Source organism: Panthera onca, chromosome C1, assembly GCF_046562875.1.
Source record: "Panthera onca isolate mPanOnc1 chromosome C1, mPanOnc1 haplotype 2, whole genome shotgun sequence".
Taxonomy (NCBI): Eukaryota; Metazoa; Chordata; class Mammalia; order Carnivora; family Felidae; genus Panthera; species Panthera onca.
Genome location: NC_138346.1, coordinates 188,665,998 through 188,679,253, shown reverse-complemented (window position 1 = coordinate 188,679,253; position 13,256 = coordinate 188,665,998). Strand labels below are relative to the sequence as shown.

At 34.7% G+C, this 13,256-nt stretch overlaps 1 protein-coding gene and 1 long non-coding RNA gene across 6 annotated transcripts in view; one reads left to right on the top strand and one right to left on the bottom strand.

Moving 5' to 3' along the window:
- The window catches only part of FOXJ3 (forkhead box J3), a 147,312-nt gene that overhangs the window by 65,762 nt on the left and 68,294 nt on the right, over positions 1–13,256 (bottom strand). The gene's annotated exons all lie outside the window — the stretch shown is intronic.
- LOC132673484 (uncharacterized) overlaps positions 6,892–13,256 on the top strand; it is a 30,584-nt gene continuing 24,219 nt past the window's right edge. For both annotated transcript variants that reach the window (XR_009608074.3, XR_009608075.3), the window contains exon 1: positions 6,892–7,257. This is a non-coding gene — a long non-coding RNA (uncharacterized LOC132673484). The remainder of the gene's footprint in view (positions 7,258–13,256) is intronic.

Genomic DNA, 13,256 nt, shown 5'->3' with positions numbered 1-13,256 from the left:
AAATAAGATCAATAAAATCCCATAATGCATGTTAGATTTATAAAGGAATCACATGGTAATTGCAAGAGAGAATAAGTTTTATTCACTTTTTAAAATGCATAAATTTTCTATTTGTTCTTTAGAAAATTTCTAAGAAAGAATATAAGTCATAAAATAACCATCTTTATGAATCAAAACTGCTCAAAAGAGATACTCAAAAACTGAACCGGGTCCAATGGACTCTGATGAAGTACTGAGGATTAAATAAAACATATATAAAATATTTCCTCCTCCAGTATTTGACCACATATTGCTTCAAATTACTCTTCCAATATTCTTTCTCATCTCCTACAATTTCTATCAAACAGCAAACAAAAAAATATTTGGCAAATCTTAAATTTTAAGGGCTGAAAAGGACCTTTGAAATAATCTATTACAACTTTCATTTGATTGCTTGAAGAGAGCTGTGCCTGAGAAAGTTAAATAATTTGGCTGATCCTAAACTTTCATCTTTTCATTTAACATTTATTTTATTTGTGCTTTGCACAAAAAAAGACAAAAGATTAATGATAACAGCCAAACTACATTTAGTAAGGCTTATCAGAAAGTAAATGCAAGAACAGCAAGCTATGCCTAGATATAACCTGAATATTATCTAACCCACCACTGGGAAAATGACACATGTTCAATCACCCAAACTGGTTAAACTTCTCAAACTATGGACAGACACAAGAAAGGTGAACAACCTTTCTCTTAATGACAGTTCATGAAGGGCTGATTGTGTATGTGCTAGTCACAACATTAGCACTAGGAATACAAATAAAAAAGTCAGTCTTCAGCTGTGGTGAAGGAGACGGAAAAGATATCTGTATTGTTAACTCTCACCACTTCCATGTTCTTGTTAAAAGTCATTTTCTCAATCAGCTTACCTTGCTTATTACTCTTTTGAAAATGGCAATGCATACTGAATCCACTTTATCCTACTGCATATTTTTCTACAGCATTTATAATTATCTAACATTCTATATAATTCTATATAATTTATGTATTTGTTTACTGTCATTCTCCCATAAGGCTGTAAGTTCCTCAGGGGCAAAGATTTTTGTTCAGTTTCCTGATGTATTCCAAATACATCAGAATAGTGACTAGCAAATAAAAGGCAAGTAAATAATCAGCAAGTGCTAAGTGAGACAAGTGAGCTAAATCTCAGGCTGATCATCATCAGATGCGGCAGGAGGAAAAGGGAATAAAAAACAATTTTAGGCAGAGGAAAAGAGTGGAAATAGCATTTTTAACCTGGCATTCATGAACTCCGCAAGGGTCTATGCACAGGATTCAGGAACATTATGAAATTGGGTAAGGAGAAAATGCTGAAAATTCAGCATGTCCTTCCATTACAAATGTAAGGAACAAATGACAAATCGATTTGATTCCTGTCACGTTAATAGTTTTTGTCTCAAAAGGTCAGTCATTACTACTCATTATTCATTTCCACTTTTGTTATTTAATAGGCTACCACACTCAAAAATACTACTACTACTATGCTGCCACATTCAATTTTGTTATTTAGTGTTACTAAAGCAGCATGTAGATTACTGAATCATGAATTTGTTATAATATTTTTATAACAATTTTAATATAACTGTTTATCTTTTGCATCCTGATTATTCTGGCTTAAGTAAAATATTATTCTGGGGAGCGCGGGTGGCTCAGTTGGTTGAGAGTCTGACTCTTGATTTCGACTCAGGTCATAATCCCAAGGCTGTGGGACCGAGCCTTGTGTCGGACTCCGCACTGAGCATGGAGCCTGTTTGGGATTCTGTCTCTCTCCCCTCTGCCTGTAATCCCCAACTCATGCAAAATAAAAAATAAAAATGAAGTTAAATTAAATTTAATTTAATTTAAATTTAAATATTATTCCAAGAGGGGTTCCCAGGCTTCAACAGAACTGCCAAATTCTGGTGCTAAAGTCACACAGATCTATGAGACAATAATAAATTAAATAGGACTAGGTTTTTAAAAAAAAAAAAAAAAAAAAAAAAAAAGGCAAGAAAGGAGTCCAGATAGCTAAAGAGAATTTTTTTCTTTTTTTAGTTTTTCTTTTGCTTTACATGAATGCTGTTTATTTCCTTCAATATTTTAGGTGGCATGCTGATTCTAAGTTTTTTTGTAATTATTAATTCATAAATCCTGAAAATTCATTAAAAATGTATTATTGATACTAACAATCCAAAATTCAAAGTCTTAAGAACCTTTACGGTACTTATTTTTAACTTCTCTACAAGCTATCACAACTAGGAAAAGTTGTGCTAATACACAATTCATAATCACTTTTTTATGTAGCAAAAAGCTTTACACAGTGAAGACTGGCCAACAACTCTCAAGAAATCTTTATCTCTGAACCTAATATACTGTATGAAATTATCTTTATAAGTGATTTCCTCCCTAGACCAGAAGTCTTAATGGCAGTGATCTCTTAGTCATCCTTGTATCTCCAGAGCCAAGCTTAATAACTAGCATAAGTTATAATTTAATAAATGATTACCAAGCTTAACTCCAATAAATGTCTTATTTGAAGATACACTAAAATTATTAAAATAGTTAAAATATTCAGAACTTCCAGAGGTTCATGGGACTATAGATACTGCTGCTCTACTTGTTTTTATACATACCCAGTATTTTATTCAAGTTAAAAGGAATAAAGGATGTAAAAATATATTGTGCTCATGGACTGGAAGATTTAATATTGTTAAGATGGCAATACACCCCAAATTGATCTCTAATTCAATGCAATTCCTATCAAAATCACAGTTTATTTGTAGAAATTAACAAGCTGACCCTAAAATAAATATGTATTTGACCTAGAATAGTCAAAACAATCTTGAAAACGAAGAAAAAAGTTGGAAGATTCACATCTCCTAATTTTAAAAGTATGAAATTATAGTAATCCGAATTAAGAGTCTAGAAATAAACCTGTATATTTACAGCCAAAGGATTTTTCCACAGAATACTGAGATAAAACAATGGGGAAAGAACAGTCTTTTCAACAAATGGTGCTGGGAAAACTGGATATCCACATGCAAAAGTATGAAACTGGGCCTCTTCACAGCATACAAAAAATTTACCCAAAATGGATCAGGGACCTAAATGTAAGAACTGAAAGTATATAACTCTTCAAAAAGAAATATAAATCCTCATTACCTGGGATTAGTCAATGACTTTATAGATATGACACGAAAAGCACAACAACCAAAGAAAAATAGATAAATTTATCAAAATTTAAAGTCTGTGTTTTATCAATAGACACTATCAAGACAGTGAAAACACACCTGCACAATGGAAGGAAACCTGCAACAAACATATGATACCGGACTTGTACCTAAAATAGATAAAGGACACTTAAAACTCACTAATCAAAAGACAACCTGATTAAAAAATGGCCAAAGGATCTGAATAGACACTTCTCCAAAAGAAATATATGAATGGCCAATACACACATGAAAAAATGAACCTCATCATTTACCGTTAGAGCAATGCAATCAAACCCATAAGAGAATGAGATACCACTTCAAACCCACTGGGATGGCTGTAATCAAAAAGGCATAATCAAAAGGGTTGGCAAGGGTATGAAAAAACTGGAAGCCTCATAACTGTGAAAATGTAAAATGGCATATAGTTCCTACAGAAAAGTATGGCAGTTCCTCAAAAGATTAAACATATGACCCAGCAATCCCATTTCTAGAAAAATGAAAACATTATGTTCATACAAAAGCTTGTACAAAAATGATCATAGCAGCATTTTTCATAATAACCAAAGTAGAAACAACCCAAATGTCCATCAACTGATGAACAGATAAATAATTGTGATATGTTCATACATATCACAGAGTATGATTTAGGCACAAAAAAGGGATGAAATACTGCTACATGCTTCAATATAGATGACCCTGAAAATCTTACGCTAAATGAAAGAAGCCAGACACAAAAGGCCACATACAATGAGTCTATTCACATAAAATGTCCAAACTGGCAAATCCATAGAGATGGAGAGTAAAGGCAGAATGAAGGATGACTACTAATGACTACTGAAGGGTTTCTTTTTGGGGTGATAAAATAAAAACGTCCTGAAATTAGATAGTGGTGATGGTCCCACAACTTTGCAAATATACTAAAAACCACTGAATCATATGCCTTTAAACGCTAAATCTTATAGCATGTGAATTAGATCTCAATAAAAAATATTTAAGAAAAAATAAGAATCAAGAGCTCTAATCTAATAAAGTGATATGCTTAACGGTCAAAAGTCACTTTTCACAAAACCAAGTCAGTAGTATTGCCCAGAGAGAACTCAAATCTCTTGATTTCTTTGGACCATGTGAGTCTTTGATACAAGTTCTAACTAGTCATTAATGTCAGAGAAAGTCAAGCAGTTCATCTACTTGAAGAATAAGAACTCCAAAGATTCTCTCAAACTCGTATTAGTAAACTAATGTTGAGAAATGAAATAAATTGTCTTGACGCTGCCTTACTGATCAAGAGTAAAAGAAGAAATAAAGTGACAACTTCTAAACATCTAAAAACCATCCTTAATTTAAAATACCAAGAGAATTAATGCATAATTAGAAAAGTTTCCTTAAGAAACATACAACAGCCACTTCTTGGTTAACTAGGAAAAGATAAATATCATTCTTGTGATAAATGTTTATTAAACAGCCACTATGTACAGATAAAATGCTAGGTGCTATGGGGGTATGAAGATGTCAAGTACAAAGACCCAATCCCCAAACCTTATCAACAAAAAACTCACAACAGAGTATAACAGATAAAAATACAGATAGCTACCATCGTTCAAGAACTATAATAGTGGTATGCTCAAAGAGCTATGGTAATAAAAAGAAGAGAGGTGAAAATAAACAGAAAGGAAGAAAAGTTGTTACAGGGAGAATAAAGACTGTTACCCACTGTTCAGAGTAATGTGGACATTTCAGTTGGCCACCAAAGGATGAAGAAGATGGAAAGAAAGACTATTTTAAACACAATGAAGATAGGAAAATACCTTCAGAAATAAAAAGATATAAAACTGCATCATAAATGGAAGAAAAATAATGCAGTATAGCCTGAATATAACTTTAGGGGCATGAAGCGGGGGGCTGGAGTTGAAAATATGACAATAGAGACATGTTTGTGGTTTTACTTGCATATCATAGCTAAAGGTAGCATTGCAGAAGATAGAGCAGAGGGAAACAGATTAGAGGAAGGAGACCAGTTGGAAGTAACACAGTAATATAACTTATCATTAAAATAACTTTATTTCTTAAAATTCTCATTTCTTGTAATAACTTTGTTTTAAACATAAAAACCCAGGATCCAGGGGCACCTGGGTGACTCAGTTGGTTAAGTGTCCAGCTCTTGATTTTGGCTTGGGTCATGACCCCAGGGTTGTGGGATCAAGACCCATGTTGGGCTCCATTCTGAGTGTGGAGCCTACCTGGGACTCTCTCTGTCCCTCTCCCCAACTTGTGTGCATGCTCACTCGATCTCTCTCTCTCTCTCTCTCAAAAACACAAAACAAAACAACTCTTTAAAAACCCAGGATCTGAAAACATCAAAGATGTAAGAAATCAGATGTAAGAATAAACTAGGTTCATGAGCTTCCTAAACCCTGTACAGATCAGGGCAGTACTACATATCTTCTTACTATAAAAATGAAAAAAAAAAAACAAAAAAACAAAAAACACAATGAAGCAGAAGCTCCTGGGCATGTCTCAGGTCCAGGAACTGGCTGGGACAAACAAAAAAGCCCTAACGTCCCAGCATCAAAGCATTTGATTAAACTAATTTCACCAATTATCTGTGAACATACCCAAAAAAGACCAATGGAAATTCTAGATTTAAAAATCCAGTAACCGGAATAAAAAGTTCACCAGACAGGTTTAACAGGACAAAGTGAAAGAGAAATCCTGAAGATAGATCAGTAAAAGTGATCTAATATGAGGAATAAAAAGAAAAAAAGAACAAGTGAAAATAAAGCCTCAGTGACCTATGAAATGATGTCAGTCATTTCTGGGGAGGGGCAGAGAAAAGAAAGGAGTTGAGAGAATCCCAAACAGACTCTGCACTATCTGTGCAGAGCCCCATGTGGGGCTCAAACTTATGAAACATGAGATCATGACCTGAGCCGAAATTAAGAATCAGATGCTTAAAAGACTGAGCCACCCAGGTGCCCCAAACAGTCTATATTTTATTTTACTTTATTTTAAGTCTGTATTTTAACTGGACTAGAAGAAAAGAAAACAGGGCCCTAATTTTTTGAAAAAACTAATGACCCAAATATCCCAAATTTAGATGAAAACCTCTCTTTGTAGATCCTAGAAGATAAGCAAATCCCATGCAGAATAAATACAAAGAAAATTACACTGGGGCACAAACTCCTTCAATCTAAAAATAGAGAAAAATCTTGGAAACCACAAAAGACAGAGAGGGGAGAGCAAGGGGGCACATTACCACAGCCCCCCTTATCTACAGGAAATACATTCTAAGACCTCCACAGCGGATGTCTGAAACTGGATAGCATCAAACCCTATTCATACTATGTTTTTTCCTATACGCACATACCGATGATAAAGCTTAATTTAAAAATTAGGCACAATAAAAAATAAAAATAATAATCAGGTACCATAAAAGATTAACAACAATAATAAAGTAGAACAATTATAACATACTATAATAAAAGTTATATGAATGTGGTCTCTCTCTCAACATATCTTATTGTGCCATACTCACCCTTCTTCCTGCGATGATGTGAGATGATAAAATGCCTATATGATGAGATGAAGTGAGGTGAATGACGTAAGCATTGTGACACAGCATGAGGCTACCACTGACCTTCTGACGATACGTCAGAAGGAGGATCATCTGCTTCAGGAACACAGCTGACCACGGGTAACTGAAACTGCTGAAAGCAAATCCATGGATAAGATGGGTCTACTACAGGTACAGGGGAATAAAAATACAAATGACACCTGACTTTTCACCAGAAATAAGGGAGGCTAAGTACAACAGAACATCTGAAAGGTGGGGGAAACCCTGCAAACTGAAGATTCCACATCCAGAAAAAGGATTCAGAGGATGAAATAAAGACCTTTTCAGATAAATAAGAGCCAACAAAATGTGTTTTCTGCAGACGTGCACTATAAAAAATGCCCAAGGATGGTATTAGGCTAAAGGGGAAAGAGATCAGCTTGAAACTTGGATTTACAGAAAAGAACATCAGAGAAGGTAAATAATTAGGAAAATATTTTCTGCAACATGATTTCCTTAAAACACAGCTATCTAAAGCAAATAAAACAATCCTAAGGTGAGACTTGTGTCGTAAGTAAAAGTATAAGCTATGACAGCACAAAGAAAGAAAAAGATAAATAAATAGAACTGTACTGTTCTAAGGTTATTGGATTTGTCAAGTGGGTGGGAAAAGGTAAGTAGTAAACGTTATGAAGTATGAAATATGAAGTGAAAGGTGGTATATTACCTCTAGACTTTGGTAAGTTAGTATTACACATTTAGCTCTAGCATGACTAACAAAAAATAAAAAGAGCACAGTTAAGTCAATAAAGGAGATAAAAGAGAGTACTGTAAACTAGTTGATTAATCCCAAAGGTTGCAGAAATGAAGCAACAAAGAAACAAAAGAAAAACAAATTGCAACCATATGAATAATCATATTAAATATGGACTAAGCACCCCAACTAGAAGGCAGAGATTGTTAGACTGGATTTAAAAGGCAAGAGCCAATAACTACATGCTGTTTATAAGAGACATACTTTAAATACAAAAGCATGTATAGGCCAACAGCAAAATACTAGAAAATATATACCGTAAAGCTACATAAGAAAACTGTAGTGGTTATATTAGGATAAGAAAAAGTAAGCTTCAAAACAAAGAGTATTTTAAGAACATTTCATAAAGATAAAAGACAAATCAACAGGAAGATTAAACACATCATTAAACACATTAATTTCAAATGAGTTACAGACCTAAAAGTTAACTCTAAAACCATAAAATCTGGGGTGCCTGGCTGGCTCAGTCGGTAGAGCAGGCAAATCTTGATCTCAGAGTCCTGAGTTCAAGTCCCACGCTGGGCATAGAGATTACTTTATAAAATTTAAAAAATTAAAATTAAAAAAATGTAAGATCTACAGAAGAAAATAGAGGATAATATTATGGCCTTGGCTGATTTCCTCAACGCAAAACTCACTAATCATTAAATTAAAAATTGGTAAATTAGACTTCATCAAAAGCCAAAATGTCTACTCGTTTTAAGACACTATTATAAAAACAAAGGCAAACCAGTCTGAAAAAATATTTACAAAATTTAAATCTAAGAAAAAAACGTATCCAGAATACATTAAAAAACAACAAAACCCTCCTACAGCTCAGTAATAATGACAACCAAATTTTAAAAAGAAAAAAAAAGGGCAAAAGACTTTAAAGGAACCTTGAGAAGAGAGAATATACAAATGACCTGTAGGCACATGGAAAGATGCTCAACATAAAAAATTCAAAATAAAACCATAACAAGATACCACCTCATACCCCCCAACATGGCTAAACTAAAGAGATAGCTGACACCACCTGTTGACCAGGATGTGGAGCATCTGAAATTCTCATGCACTGCTATTGGGAATTTAAAATACACAACTACTACAGAAAAGGATTTGGCAGTTTCTTATGAAGTTACTCTTCCACCTGCCCTTTGACACAGAAATACTGTATTATTCTAGAGAAATGAAGGCACATGTCCACAGAAAACTTGTACAAGAATTTCTTAGTAGCCTGTTCTTAATAGTCCCAAAATGAAAACTACCCAAATGTCCATCAACAGATCCATGAATAAATGGAATACTACTTAGCAATAATAAACAAAAACTGACATATGCAATAGCATCACAGACATTACTGAAAGAAGTCAGACATAAACAGAAAATACAGTTGCCCTGAGAACATGCTTTGGGGCATGTTCATCAAAATTTAACTTTTGACTCTCCCATACCTTAACTAATAGCCTACTGTTGACCAGAAGAAGGCTTACTGATAACATAAACAGTTAATTAACACATTTTGTGTTATATGTATTATACGCTGTATTCTTACAATAGAGTAAGCTAGAGGAAAACAATGTTTAAAACAAATGTAAGAAAAACAAAATACACTTAAAGTACTTTATTTCTTGAAAAATTCCATGTATAAGTGGATCTGTGTTTTCAAGGATCAACTGTATACTGAATGATTTCATCTACGTGAAGTTCCATTATGTGACACTTACAAAAACTAATCTTCTATGGAAAACTCTACCATGGGCTTAAAGATCACCATCTAAAACTGGGGTTTATTGTAAAGATTGAGATAATACCTATAAGTAACTCCCTCATCTGTAAAGTAGTATACAGATGTAGAATTGTTATTAATTCATGTCAACAATTCTAGTACAGCAGGTTAATGTCCTCCTGAGGGAGAAAACTGCAATGTCTTAGTGTGCAAAATCCCGAAGATCACAAACTAGAATTGTACAGCTTTGAACACATCTTCCAAAAACAATCAACTGCCAACTTCAAGATATCCCACATGGGGTACCTGGCTGGCTCACTTGGAAAAGCGTGCAACTCTTGATCTCAGGGTTGTGAGTTTGAGTCCCAAGTTAGGTGTAGAGATCACTTAAAAAAAATCTTTTTGGGGTGCCTGGGTGGCTCAGTAGGTTGGGCGCTTGAACCCTGTGTCGAGTTCCGTGTTGACAGCTCAGAGCCTGGAACCTGCTTCGGATTCTGTGTCTCCCTCTCTCTCTGCCCCTCCCCCACTCATGCTCTGTCTCTCTCTCTCTCTCTCTCTCTGTGTCTCTCTCTCTCTCTCTCAGAAATATGTAAACATTAAAACAATTTTTTTAATAAAATATTTTTTAATGCCATTATCTGATTAAATATAAACATAAGAAGTTACTATTTATTTCATACTCCTGGGGAAAACAGTCCCTATCATAAATTGCTAACCATTCCAAATGGCTAAATCTGTGAATTTTATGTTTTAACGAACCCTACTGCCAAGTATACATGGTTCGCTGGTAAAGCGAATCATCACAGACTATTCTCTGCTCATCCTCATCTCTCAATGCACATCATCAAGAGCCTCAGACACAATACTGGATGCTTTTTGTCCCTGACTTCTTTGGCTTTATACTTCATATTTTGTCTCAATGTTTTATTTCTCTCCCAGTTTAGATTTGCAAATCAGTTTAAAAGTTTTGTTTTGTTTTCTTTTGTTTACCTTCCAACATCTTAGGATGCTGGTAACTGCCTGGTAACTGCCCATAGTTCCATGGTACAGCAGTTGCATGTACCATACAGAGTGAACATACTTCCCAGTTTGTCTTGGTTTATACCTGTTTCCTAAGCATAATTGCGAATAGTGCCCCCTTTCATTCTTAGCAGTCTCTAGTTTGGACCAGAAGTTAAACAGTCATTCTACTCAGACCACAAAAACAGACTATAAGCAGTCGAATACACAGGAGGCACTCAAAGGCAGGTAGCGTGGCTAAATGAATATATGGACAAAAATTATCCTGATGCCAGCTCAGTTCCCTGGAATACTCTTGCTGAACAAGTGAAGGTTTTTATTACTTTTAAATATATTGATTATCAAATTAAGCTAAGTGTTGCTCAGGAAAGACTGTTAAGGAATTTACCCCTAATCACTGAATTAAAAATATATAATTAGCATATCAATTATAGTATATCCTTAAATGTTAAGGATACTTAAAAATAATATGCTCTAGTAAGTGATTAATAGTTGGCCATATCTTGTTTTTAAATCATCAGTGCCCTTAGTCCTTTTGGAAATTAATTTCTTAAGCTGGAAATAAATAAAGTTTACTGTATCACAACTGATTTGCAAGAGACAGAATGCTCACCTATATTTAATATAACCCACAAAGCAGTTTAGTATGACTATTACAGGTTATTAGTTTAGATTAATTCAACATTGTCCTGTATCTTAGTATTTGCCAAATTAATTATTGAGTCTAAGCCTAAAAGAAAAGAATTTGATGGTCAAATGAAATTACGGCTGGCAACAACCCACATGTTCTTCAAATGGTGATTAAATGTGGTAAATCTAAACAATGGAATATATACAATAAAACAGAATGAGCTGCTAATACAACAACATAGATGGAACTCAAATGCCTAATGCTAAGTGAAAGAAGCCAGACTCAAAAGGCTACCTACTTTATGAGTCTCACTTATATGAACTTCTGGAAAAGGCAAAATTACAGGGACAGAAAACAGATCAATAGTGACCTGGGAGTGGAGGAAAGGGCTGACTACCAACGGACAATAATATTCCACAGCTTGATGATAGTGTTGGTTAAATTGTATCCATTTGTCAAAACAACTAGAATTATACACCAAAAAGGAAATTTTACCATATATAATTTTTTAAATTAATTTGTTGGCAAAATACTATTTTTTAAAGTAGTTTAGATACAGAAAAGAAAACAGGAGGCCAGCAACAACAAAATGTTACCTCCCACCCTTAAAAAGAGAAGAGAGAATATGGTATGGTGCAAATAAAAGGCCACTCTAAACTGCCCTAAGTATACTGTCAAGGCTCTATGGCAGCACTTCTGTCGATTTCTGCAATGCGCTCTCTCTCTCTCCCCCTCTCTGAATATGACCCTCATATCTCTTACTTCACTCAATCTTTCAAACCTCTTCAAATGCTGTGCTCACTCTGGGCTTTCTAATCGTGGTTTGTCTAATGAACAGTCTTACATTCATAATCCACCTTTGCCTTAAAATGCACTCATGGTACCAATCCTTTTTGTCATTCTTGGACCTCATAAGAGTACACTAGTCCCTCCCCTATCCCCAGTTTCACATTCTGCAGTTTGTCACAACTATGGTCCAGAAGCAGATGACCCTCCCTCTAACATCGTCAGAAGGACAAGAGTAGCCCAGTGCGACATACCACAATACCTACATCATTCACCTCTCTTCATCCCATCAGGCAGGCAGGCATTTTATCATCTCACAATCATCACAAGAACAAGGGGGAATAGATGATAATAAGATATTTGTGGGGGGCATGACATTCACATAATTTTTATCATAGTATATTATAAAAATTGTTAATATTTTACCATTAGTTATTATTGTTAATCTCTTACTGTGCCTAATTTGTAAATTAAATTTTATCATAGGTATGTATGTATAGGAAAAAGACATAGTATAGAGCCTCTGTACTATCCACGGCTTCAGGCATCCACTGGGGGTCTTGGAATATATCCCCTGCAGATAAGGGGTGACTACTGTACTTACATTAATTCCCTTAACTCCTGATTCTATCCCAACTTTGTTCTCACTAGTCCCTCAGCTCAACTTGATCATGTCCTGTTCTCAGCCTTCAAGTGGGGCTCTTACCTACCATGAGTTAAAACCACAAAGATTAAGAATTTCATCTATCCTTAAAATGCTTCAGAAGTGGCAAACTCTAAAACATCCCTTGGAACCCTACCAGTGTTTTTTTTCAATCAAATAAATAAGATGCCCTTATTTTTGTCTAACCAAACTCTTGCTTTTGTCTTTAAAGCCTATTTCCTGTTTGGTTTTACACAAAGACAAAGATAAGAAGTTAACTTCTTCTTCACAAAAATCATACACCTACTTTAAGATTAGTATTAAAATTACACTCGTATCTTCCTTCTTTACGTTACGCACCTGTGATTGCTACAACACTGTTAAATCACTTAATGTTGTATCTTATGTACTTTCAAACCTCTCCATTTTTTTCTACATCTTTTAACAAATAAAGTGACCAAAACAGGATACCAACAAATAAGAGACAATTTATAAATAAATACAACACAATACTAATAAGGCCAAAAAAAGAATACCCTTTGAAAACAAGAGATCAGTCAACTAAGCTATGGTCTCCATATCATGACAGAGGACAAGAATAGAAAAAAATTACAGTCTCAGAACTTCCAAAAGTTCATTTTCTAGCAGCTGAGTTTGTTGTTTCCTCACCAACCAGGAGACTCCGATATTCACAGCCACGAAGCCTTTACAACTTTCCCATCCCCGGGCAAGAAAAAGCATCACCTCCACCAGCCCCAAAAAGCTCTTCTTACTATGAATTCACTGAAGTTATCTTTCCCAGAACAGAACAGACAGGTGGCCTTCACGGGGTATTCTTAGCTATCACCTCAGTTCTATTAGAACCCACTATTGC